Genomic DNA, 12,418 nt, shown 5'->3' with positions numbered 1-12,418 from the left:
ACAAATCCAGAACATAAGAATAGAGTGTGGTGCTCTAGTACTTAACTACACAACCATTTTATGGATAAGCAGAATAATATTAGGTTGGAAAATTTTAAACACGACATCATAGACCAAAATAGCAAACAACTGAGCTTATTTTGTTCATTACATGCTATCAAGCAGAAGGTCAAATCATACAAGCCTATTCAAACTTATCTAAGCATTAACAAAAATTGAAGAAGCCAAAAATATGCATACTTCACAATTATAGCCCACTGCATAGCATAAAAGTACAGAAAAAATTCAAGTGCTAACCTTGAATCTAGATGCTAATGAGGTTGCTACTCTTTTTTATGCTACTACTGCCATTGTCAAACTAAAAAATGTTAGAAAATAGTAGACATCATTGCAAAGTAGAGAGTTTCTTCAACAAAATTAATCAAGTGCAAGAACATTCAACCATTAATTACTTAGACTATAAAAAAAAAATACCCTAACAACCTCAAATGTTTGACAAATCCAGTTATTAAAATTTTCACATCATTTGTTGCAATTAAAACTAGGTACTGCTTTAATAATATTATAACTATTTAGTGCCCCGAGTTGGTCTAAAAATGTCCAACATTATTTGGAAATGCACTTTGGTCATAGACAAAATCTGACTCCTTTAGGCACTAAAGCAGTAGACAATAGTCTAGCAAGTTTGAGTTTAATTTGGATTTAGCTACTCTTCAATTTATTATCATGTCTAACTTTTAAAAGTAAGATGTTTGGCATGAAGTTATGTGTTTGACCAACTATGCTACAAGAGAAGTATGAATAATGCTAGCAAGCCCTGTGTTCCCAACATTATTTGCATCTACACTAATGCAATTCCAATATCATCCCTCCAATATCTTTCAATTGGTAGAACACAAAATTATTTTACATAGATACTTCGAATTAGTTTGGGTATCTTGGTTTGGTTTTTTGTACACATACTTTCTAATATTCTGTGTGGAAGAAACATATGAAAGAGAGTAAGCATCACCTTCTGACGAAGTGAAATAGCCTTAAGTCATGTTCCTGCTCTTCAATTAATCTTCTCTCAAGCTCTTTAACCTGAAAATGGAGAAGAGAACTGGTTATTTAAGCTTCTCTGACCACCAATTTAAGCATGAAATGGTGCTGATGTTGCTAGTTGGATGAACAACCTTTTGCTGAGAATCAAAGGAAGGCTGATGTTGCTGAAGCCAATGCTCTTCTAGCTACCAGAAAGGCTGGATGGGCTTAGCAGGCAAAGATGGCTGAAGTGGAGGCTGAAAAAGCTGCAGCTATTAGGGAGGCAGAGTTACAAAAGGAAGTTGAGAGGAAAAATGCATTGGCCAAGATTGAGCAACTAAAGGCTAAACAACTTAGCAAGGCTACTATTAATTATGAGATTAAGGTTCAAGAGGCAAATTTAGCTCTCTACAAGAAGCAAAAAATTACCTTATGAATCACATAAGGTAATCCTTTATCAGAGAAACATCTTGCAAACATGTCAAGATGGAAAACCATGACAACGAAGTACACAAAACAACACCAGATTTTGAAGATAGCAAAATCAGCCACAATATATATATACAAAAAGGTATATGTACAAAAGGGTAGACAAATTTTCATAGCTTAGATAGAACACAATACAAGATTCACAGCACTCTAGCCAAAAGTCACTAACAAATAACCAATTCATGAAAATCCAACAAATCTATAAAGCCAGAACAAAAAGGGATTCAAGAACCTAAAAACTAAATCTGACAAGAAACAGAGAAGGTGCAACTAGCCATAGCCACGAACATGTCTATCATGCAATGCAAGATTAGATACAAATATTGAAATTACCTCAAACTATGCCTTCAATCCCTAACTTCTCGTTTTCCCCAAGCTTCAAGCTCTAAACTCCAGCTTTCACCCAAATTTTTTTTTTTGCAAGAAAAAACTACTAGTACTATTTATATATATTGCTGAAACACACCAGAGTAGACTACAGAAATAGCAAAGCATATTATTTCATCAGTAGGAAAGACCAAAGCCTTACTTTTAATGATCAAAGACCTTATTGCCACCATTTACTTGGTTTTGATGCCATGCTTAATCTGAGGAAGTATCAAGTCATCAGCAAAACGCCTACCCATAAACTCCTTCATCATGAAAATGCGAAGCACATCTTCTGGTGTCTGATTTGCAGTTGATTCCGCAAAGTTTCCCTTGTCAGCTGACCCCATTTCCAAACCTCTGCTTTGCATTTCTACTCGGTCAAGCAAAATCTTGCCAGCTGAGACTTTCCCTCCGCCACCACCTCCTGTAACTTGGGTCTCTACCATCATCTTTTGTTTGCTGAGATTCTCAGATTTCACATCATTCATTGTCTCAGAAATAATTTCAGCCACTGTTGTTCCACCAGGGATCAATTCCCGGAGAGCATGACGAGCAGCATTTTGGGTGAACTTGGAAGCGAAAAGGCTGATCCTTGACCGGGTTTCCTCGCTGGGCATGTAGTCATTGAGCGCCTGCATCCCGTTGACTCTAATGGCGTTATCGATGTTGCCAATGACGGCAGAGCTGTAACCATAGGAGCCTTTGCACGCATCTATGACGGCCGTTGGAGCGGGTACGTTTCGCTTCACGGCTTCAGTTGTTGAGTTGATCAAGCCCCAGAATCCCATCTGCTCTGCTTTTGTTAAAAACTTTTAAGCCCTAATTTCTAATTTCTTGCCACCAAGCCAATGCATCAGCCGAATTAGGGATTTTGGTGGTGCGAGCTCAACAAAGTTACCCAAATTGAAAGTGCTTGCACTGATCGGTTATGGAAGACAATCGAAAACTCTAGTTCATGGATGGATTTGGTACTGCGAGCTTGATACAGAGTAGTACATTCGGTGAAGTGAAGAGGATAAAGAGAGAGGGAAAAGAGAGAGGGAAAAGATGTCTGAAATTTTGGCCAAGTGTTTTGGACATAGAGTGCATACTAATGAAGCAACGATGTCGTTTCCTTAATATTCTTTCAGTGCTCCATGTCTCTTGAATTTTTCAATGTGCCGCTCTTAGTTTCGAATGTATAATAACATGCCTTCTTCCTATTTAGATGCAAGAAATTCACGCTTTCTTCGTTCTTTCTCCTATCTCTCTATTTTTTCTTTTTCTCAACTTTATGTTATGTAATTAAGTTTTTCTATTGTTTTGAGTTTTATTTTTTTCACTCTCAAGTTGTATTAAAATAATAAATATAACAATTGAGTGTGTTTGGACAAAATTTTTTAGCATTTTTAACTAATATAGGACTTTTTCTAATTTATTATATAATAAAATAGTACAAAAACTAAAAATGTTGTTAGAAATATATTTATGATTCAAAAAAATAAACATTCTTTTAATCAAAATCTTTTCGATACTCATTTTTTTGGTGCTATCAATTATGTATGACTTATAGTCTAACAAAACCTGATGATCGAATTAGTTGATCGAACAAGCAAAATAGTTTGCAAACACATGTACGGAACGTTAAATATATTTGGTATAAGTACCAATTCATAAATGATAAATTTGACTATTATAATTAATAACAACTTTTTGATCATGCAAATGTTAGGATTAGACTTAATTTCGTATTCAGTTATTGTTAAATTCTACTATTAACGACCTCTATTTTCAGATTGTCCTATTTATTAATTTTCCACCATGTTGTCATCAGGATAAATAGGGAATGTATGAAATTTTTTTAGATTTATAACAAATTATTACCTAAATTTGGAAAAATTATAAAATATGTATACATAGTTTATTAAGATACCTTCTGTATTTTGCTAATAGAAAAAAGGGCTAAATTGCAACACCATAGGGTGCCCTAGTAGAATTAATAAAATTCGTGTATTACATATGGGGATAAATTGTAAAAGTTAGAGTGCCATAGTTGACTTAATGAAATTGGTGAATTAAATATAGGGCTAAATTGCAAAAGTTAGGGTGTAATATTAGAATTAAAGAAATTGGTGTACTACATATGGGGCTAAATTACAAAAGTTAAGGTTTCATAATAGAATTAATGAAACTTTTTTTATCACATTTGGGACTAAATCACAAAAATTAGGGTGGCATAGTAAAATTAATGAAAGTGATTTAGGAACAAGTACTTTAGATAGTGACAACTAATTGTTGTCACTACATCTAAATCGATATAGTGACAGTGACAATGTTAAAAGTTGTCACCATATGGACCATTTTAGTGACAACATTTTCCCAAATTGTCACAAAGATAATTTCCCGCCACACCAACAGGTTGCGCGCCACCCATGTTGTGACGACTAATCCCATGTTGTCACTGATGATAAGTCTATATGAGGTCACCTGTGATGACATCAAAAGTCATCACTGAATTGGGTCAACTATGACAAGTTTTTCATCATCACTGATAATATTGTCACAAAAGCCAAATTTCTTGTAATGCGAGAGGCTGAGGGAGAAAGAGAGAGACACTGGCACGCTTCATTTCTCCAGCCTGTCGACTCAACACGCAAGCCAAACGTGAGGAAAAAATCAAACTTTAAAGGGGAGGAGGTAAGAACTTTAAACACCAGCTGCATGTTGATTTTAGCTAGAAATTTGAGCTTGTAGCTAAAGTAAATGCCGGGCAGCAGCTGTAGAATTTCAGAGAAATTGCAGAAAAACTGAGTGTTAAGCTTGAACTTGCAACTGATATCAAAATTTCTTGGGATAATAACGTTAAGAAGTGCATGCAACATATTATCTTTTTCTTTCTTCAGTTTAAGAGGTTAGTTGTAGGTCAGTGAGTGTGAAGTGGAGAGAACCGTACGTGAAAGAACTCTGATGCAAGCTGCTATACCTCAGTTTGCAGCCTTGCGCAGAGCTGAATTTCATTCAGCTTTCCTTTTGAATTTTGGTCATGAATTGCCCTGTTTTGCTTAGGCTAGTTTGAAGTTGAATCAATATACTTTTTACAATGATCTGGAACAGAAAACTGATGAGGAATGAAAGGAAAAAAAACCAGCTAAGACATTCTACCGTAATGTTGGGAAAAAGGAAAACTAACTCTTAAGCAGTTTTTCTTTTAGTTTCTACATCAGTAAACGTTCACGGATGATAGCTAATGTTGTTCTGTGATTAGTAATCATGTTGGCACCATAGGTTAGAGCTAACTGAAATAATTAGAGAGTAAAAACTGATTGCTGCTCAAAACTTTCCTATCATGGCCGAGAAAGAGAGTTAAACCTCTGATCAGTTTTTCTTTGGAATTTAACTGTAAACTTCCATGTGTGTTGGTTAAGGCCATTCTGTAGCTTGAAAACTATCTCTTGCATGATGAGCTAGAGTGAAGCCGAAGAGATTAGGGAGGAAAGAAACTGCAGCCCAAGCCGCTATGTTGCTGGAAAAGTTAATGATAACACAACTGCTGATAACAGATTTAGTGTGAGGACCCAAAAATTTTCCTATTTTATTTTATTTTTCTGGTTTAATTAATTATTTAGTTCGACTATTTAAAATCCATTTATATGGAAAAACGCCTCTTTTATGTTTTTAAAATGTTTTGTTAGAAAAAGTTACTTTTCGAAAACTCGTTTAGTTCGGGACAACAAGTACACGTTTTTCGAGACTATATTTGAATTGAGAGTGTATTAATTTTGGAAAAATAAGAATGATCAATAGTAGATTAAGAAAAGTCGGGAGGACTTGTAAAATTTATTTATTTTAAACTCCTGTTACGAGCTTATTTAAATATTTAAATGCCCGTTTACCCCGAATATTATTTTGTAACCTTTTTAGACCCAATTACATGGAACTATGACTTACATGTATTTTTAAAATGACTTGTTATGGAAATTAATTTTTGGAAGATCATTTAGTGAGAATAGTGAATGCGCATTTGGAGACAGTGATCGATTTGAGAATACAATAAGCTCGAAAAAATTGGAGACTTATACATTATTTTTAAAATAGGTATTTTTATGTTTAAGTACTCAAGTGATAGTTATTAGTACTATCGTTATAAGAATTTTTTAGAGGTTTCGCTTTGTCGCGCTTAAATCGGAAGTATGCGTTTTTACGCGCGCGATTAATTGAGGGACTTAAGGCCATTATTTTTGGACTATTAAGAGTGAATAACAATAGTATGTATACAAGTGCATTAGAGGTTCAGTGCACTAGTGAAATAAACCTGAGAGAAATCGAGCATGAAGCGCGCGAATACGCGCACTATCCTTAGTTGACTTTTGGAGCATTTTGGGCCACACATTATTAAGCTTCTCATGGGAGCATCACACCAGATCAAAACCCTCCACTTTATCACCTCAAACAGCCGTGCAACTCTTTCTTTTCCTTCTTCATTCCAGCCGTGCAACTCCAAGGAAAAAACAAGACCAAGTTCTTCATTTTTCCTTCATCGATTCTTGCTTCAAATCTCCTCCAAATCACCTCAAATTTTAACTACACTTTGCTAAACACTTGGTGATCATCTTAAACTAGAAAAGGGGCTTCATTTCCACGGTTTTCTTGAGCTTCAAAGTGACCAAAAATTCTGATCTAGTCATCAAGAGAGGTAATGAACGATCAACCTCTTAAACCTTTGTGTATGGAAGTTATCTAGCACTTATAAGTTCATAATTTCATGTGGGTAGCTTTGTTTATGTTGAATTTTGTTGTGTGGGCTCTATGAACTCCCACTTTTGATGGAAGGACTGATTTGATGATTGATGATGAAATTAATGGTGGTTTAGTGCTTATATTAGTGGATTACTGTGGTATTGTTGGTAGAAAATCAAAGGAGGTGCTTGGAGTAAAAGTGACCATTTTACCCCTGCCTAGTCCGACCACTTTTGTGCAAAATTTTGAGGTTCTAATGGCTTGATTATGTTTTTTACATGTTATATCGGTTGTGTAAAAAGTTTCATTGAAAAATAACTTGATTTGGTTACCCAAATGTTGGATTTACGAAAACTTAGCAATCTGGAAAATTTTCCCGGATTGCCCAGGCAGTCATTTTGTTTCGGCTATATCTTTTTACTCCGATGTCAGAATCGAGTGCCGTTTGTGGCACTGGAAACTAGACATCCCCATCTTTCCAAAGGTATAAAATATACGTCCCGGTTCCACCCGAGCAAACCGTACCACTCATTTGAACTTGACTGTTCTGTTTCTCGGGTTCACTGGAAGGCAGAACAGGAACTACAACTTGATGCTCAAATTGGGGCTAGTTGTGCACAGATTTCGAAAATGGTTTCTTCTGAGAAATTGTAGCTTTATGAATTTTTTTTATAACGCCACCAACCACGCTCAATTCTGAGTTGAATTGAGTGAGTTGTGGCCAAAGTTTGAAACTGACGCAGTTATGAAATTCTTCATTTTGGACTGATCCTTAACTAATCTTAGTTTGGGGTTTGTTATCCGAAATTTTGGTGTTAATCACCTATCAAATGTACCTTGGACATATCTTAGACATTATCTACTGAAATGAACCGTGTTTGAGGTGTTTTATAGGCCAAACATTTTGAAAACGGAAAAACGGAAGTCCAAGGCAGATTTGCCAAGGAACCTCTTGGGAATTTAGTGATTTCGTTAACCAACTTTCAGAATGCATTTTCTGATGAAATTTGGTAGATAAATAGCCCTTATATGTTAGGATAATACTACCAAATTTGGTGTCATTCCGAGTCCATTTCGATGTTCAATCAAAGTCCCAAAGTTGTGAATTAAACCTGGAATTTACTTAACAGTTTCACATTTTCACTAACTTTGAGCTACCATATCTTGGTGCTCAAAACTACGATTCTTGTTCCACTTGTTTTTTTTTAAACTTTGATTGTAACTCTAATTGTGTTAGAAATTTCGGAGGCTGGTTTGCAACGTGTGAATTTTACCGAATTTCCAAAGTTGCTCAAAAACCAACCTTGAAACTGTCTTGGTATTCTAAAGCAGTAACTTTGAGCCAACTTTTGAATGTCATCCATTTGGAATCATGGAAAAGTGTCTTCTAGAAACTTCTAGTACTTTGGATGTAGATTCCAACGGTACCATGTTTTCCAATTTTGGACTCGTAGAGAGTGAGATCTGATTTTTCAAAGTTTCCTTGTCGAATCTGAAATTTCCGAACTTAAAGGAAATTGAGGGTTTCAAACTCTCCATTTTCCTCCGATATTGTTAGACCATTTTACACTTGATTTCAAAGGCGAAAATCAGATTTCTCTTGTGTTTTTGAACGCCACTTCCGAGCATCGATTATGAATGACTAAGGCTCAATTTATGAATTCTCCTTAGAGTGAACACTAGTACAATCTTCTCGATAAGTAGGGAATTCTAAGTGATAGTGTATAATAGTTAATGGTTATTTGCTCAGGCGCTCAAGGGGACCTTCAAGAGGAACTCGAAACAGACGCCTAAACACTTGTTCGAGCACGTACTCACTTGTTTGGAATAGGTGGGTGTTCCATATAGGAGTACGTAATTTGAAAAGTCCATGACGTGCTTATCCCATGATCATTAAGTGTTAAGTGCTACATGTTAAGTATTTACCACACTCATGCATATTTAAGTAAGGTATACTTGAATTACTCAACATGAAATACTTGAAGTGCATATATTTCAATTACTCGACATGAAATGCTTGAAAAGCATATTTACATGACTACTTGAATTACTCGATAAAAAAAATGCTTAAAGAGCATATTTACGTGATGTGTTTAAATGATTAATTATGCTATGGCAGCATAAGTCGATTGGAGTGAATCTCCTCGACTCTTACATGGTAATAGTGGGACACGGCCAAAGGCGGCCTATTAAAATGACATATGTCTACCAATTAACCGTAATTACTACCGTTAACCGTGTTTACTTACCGTTTTCTAATCTATTTGACTACCTGCTTACTTGATTACTTGATTACTATAAATTACATGTTCACATGAAATTATCAAATATTGCTTACGTGTTTATGTGTTAATTGTTGCTAGTAATTGCTCATATGAAATTGTCCACCATTTTAAGGCGAGTGTGTACTTTATCTCACTCGACCTACGAAAAGAATAAATTTTTACCGTTCGCCAAGTTATTTGATTACTTGTGCATGTTGTAAGCTCTAAGCTGAACTTGGGCCCTGCCCTTGGTTACTGATCTACTCGAGCCAGGACTGGGCTCGGTCGGGTAGGTTGGAACCCTGGGCCATCGTTTTGGTAAACTCGAGTACTACCACTGGAGGGATAAGGTGATGGCCAGACAAACCAAGGGGATCCGGAAGTTATAAGGTGCAGATGACCGACATGGTTCCAATGGAACACCGTATCCTTCAATGTGTGTTTATTATTACATAATGATAACCGTTTCATGCAAATGTGCTATACCTGTGATGTGCTCAAATTACTCGTAGAATGATAATTATTTCATGTTCTTATGTCAACGTGCAACCCTGAACCATACATGTGGTATGCTCCCTTTACTTGATTTAATAGAACTGCTAGAGTGTCTTGGAACCTCACTGGGCTGTGTAGCTCATTCCACGTTGTGGATTTCTTTTACAGGGTTGGAGACCAAGAGTGCCTGAGAATAGTACTAGATTGCTTTCTTTTGAAGATCTTAAGTTGTATTATAGCGGATGGCTATAGCACGTATTCCGTTGGGTTGTATTTAAGCTTGAAAGTTAACTTAATGTAAGTGTGAAATATTTTGAAGTACTTTAATTATGTATTGAAATTATTTAAAGTATTTCGAGTTTTGAGTATATGGATTGTACCGAGTCCTGGCGAGAGTTGGGCAGGCGTCCCGCCGATACCCTTGGGTTCGCCCTTGGGAGAAGTGGGGGCGTCACATTTAGTGTGCGACTTTGATCGAATAATTTGTTGGACTTAGGTGTTATTTCACTGGTTTATGCTGGACCAAATGTATATTACGTATATAGTGTTTTAAGCAAGTGAAAATGGAGTTTTACTGAAATTTGGAGGTAATATTGCTGGAATTTTTATTGATGGCTGAGATGACAATAGAATAAGTCCTATGGTGTTTTTAGAGACTCCAAGGTAACTTGTTATAGCTATATACCTAAAATGGCTTCTAATCACTTAAGCTTGTCTTCACAAGTATTTTAAAGACTATAAAACTTGAGAGACTAGTGTAGTGAAATAAAATTTAAAGTGCACACAACTTAGACTTTGGCTAGTTAAAAGCAATGTTTTCAGAACCGGACCGGACCGGCCGGTTCGACCGGTTGGACCGTGAACCGGCCATGTCACCGGTCCGGTCTAATGTTAAAGCCGGAAGTTCATGGAGAACCGTTGAAACCCGGACGAACCGGACGAACCGTGCGAACCGTTAAGAATCGTGAACCGGCGGTTTTTTAAATTCTTCAACAAAATATCAAGAATGGTGTAGCTAAGATTCGAACCTGGGTCTCCAAGTTTAAATATGACAATCTTACCGCTAGACTGTACTTAAGTTTGTTGAGAATTCTACTTGACTAAAAAATATATTAAAACATCAAGTTCTTCTCTTATTTTTTTTTTTCAATTTTTTCTTCTTAACCATTTTTAACCCAAATATCCACAACAAGATTTTCTCAAGTCTTCACCATTATTATCAGGTTATTATCTTTAGCAGATTGTAAACAAGTTGAAAATTTCAACTTTTCTTGTTTTCCAACATTTTAGTAAGTTTAATTTTTTTCTTTTCAAGGTTTTTTTCTATATTATTATCTTTAGTTGATTTTTTGCATTTTCTTCTTTTTCCCCTCAATTTTCATATGTTTCCCTCATTTTTGTTTTATTTTTATTCGATTAATTAAGGATGAAATTTTTGCAAAAGTAGTGCACATCCGTGTAGGAATTGGGTAGGAATTACAAATAATAACATTGGGTTGGTCAAAAATATGGTAGTTGGCACATAATCGAAGCTATTGATAATTGAATTTAAAATAATTAATGGTATAGGATCATTGAATTTAATATAACATGTTAATTAGTAATGTTTAGTAGCAATTAATTTTTTATGTGTTTAACTGTATATTTGTTTTTCAAAAATTTTTAGTTTTTTTTAGTTTGAGCAATTAGATTTATATTTTTATAATAAAATTTTAACTTTTTCAGCTTAAGTTGATGAAATTGTGAAGGTGGTGTGGTTGCTTATCATGCCACTGATAAAAGTTTGCTATTCAAATAGTTTGTCTTAACTTGAACTCTTTTATGGATTTTTTTAAGGGTTGTAAAAGAATTTCAATATTTAATTTATTTATTTTTTGTGTTTTTATTTGTGATAATTGGTGCACATTTGGATTGTATCTATTTATGTTTATAATGAATTTATGAAAACTTGTGGTGAATTATGATATTTTAATTATATTTATCATTCCATGTTTTGTGTATAACTTTTAGAAAATTTATTATTATCATAACTTAAATTAAGTTATGTTGGTAAAGTTCAAGTGTAGAATGAAACCTGCTTAGTAAAAAAAAAAAAAAAAAAAAAAAACAGTAAACCTTTGAATCGGCCGGTTGGACCGGTCGGACCGGTCGAACCGCGAACCGGCCACCTCTCCGGTTCACTGTCCGGTCCGAGTTTAAAAACATTGGTTAAAAGGAGAACCAATGGAGTGTTTCTAAGCTTGCATCTTAGGATTTTGAGTGCAAAATAGGTTACAACTAATTTAAATACCTATAAAATTATAACCTTAGAACATATGTGTGATTCTTGGTTTAAATGATAAAATTGATAAGTTTCGAAATAAAATGTAGGATAAATGGTAAATAAAGAATATATTTGTATTTTAAGGTCAAACTTGATTTTAATAGTTTAGATAATAAAGTAAGAATGATAAGTGATCACCTACAAATTATATATTTACTTTGAAATTATTAAATTGCCCCAGGAAGTAGCTGTGAGCCAGGAAACAAACTCGAGACTCGCGAGTAGTTCATTTGAATCTTTGGTGAGTGTTTCTGAATTTATGTGTTTAACTGTTTATGTTTATTTAAGTAAAATTATGTAATAAATGTGCTTATTATGGAATATTGCTAGTGATTCATTGTAAAGTGTATTTCAATTGTCTCTCGCCTTCTAAGTCGGGGGTATACCTTATCGCACTCGGCTTAGTTGAGATTAAAGGTTGATAATTGACCAAATGTTGCTGTAAGTGTGCATGAATGTAAGCCGTATGTGTACTTTACCGCATCGGCTGAACTGGGGCCCAAAACCCTTTGTTCAACAGACTATTCGAGCCAGCAAAGGGGTTGGTCGGATAGGACGGAAGCTTTGGGTAAATGTTTTGGTATACTCGAGTATTACCCTAAAGTTGGGAGGTTATTGAACTGATTATTGAATGTAGGGGATTGTTTATTGTTTTGGAGGACATAAGGAGGTGAATGGGCAGACTGTGCAATGATATTGAAATGAATGTACAATGCTATTGGAATGAGTGCCTCTTGAC

General features: G+C 35.1%; 1 long non-coding RNA gene across 1 annotated transcript; it reads right to left on the bottom strand.

The window, feature by feature from the left end:
• Positions 1–994: 994 nt before the first annotated feature.
• LOC113767612 lies at positions 995–1,921 on the bottom strand. Its single transcript, XR_003468035.1, has 3 exons — positions 1,846–1,921; positions 1,176–1,289; positions 995–1,083 (listed from the first exon to the last, which is right to left on the bottom strand). It is a non-coding gene; the product is annotated as an uncharacterized LOC113767612 (long non-coding RNA).
• Positions 1,922–12,418: the final 10,497 nt, after the last annotated feature.

The sequence above is a fragment of the Coffea eugenioides genome, chromosome 4 (genome assembly GCF_003713205.1).
Source record: "Coffea eugenioides isolate CCC68of chromosome 4, Ceug_1.0, whole genome shotgun sequence".
NCBI classification, from domain to species: domain Eukaryota; kingdom Viridiplantae; phylum Streptophyta; class Magnoliopsida; order Gentianales; family Rubiaceae; genus Coffea; species Coffea eugenioides.
This window is presented reverse-complemented; position numbering and strand designations above follow the sequence as displayed.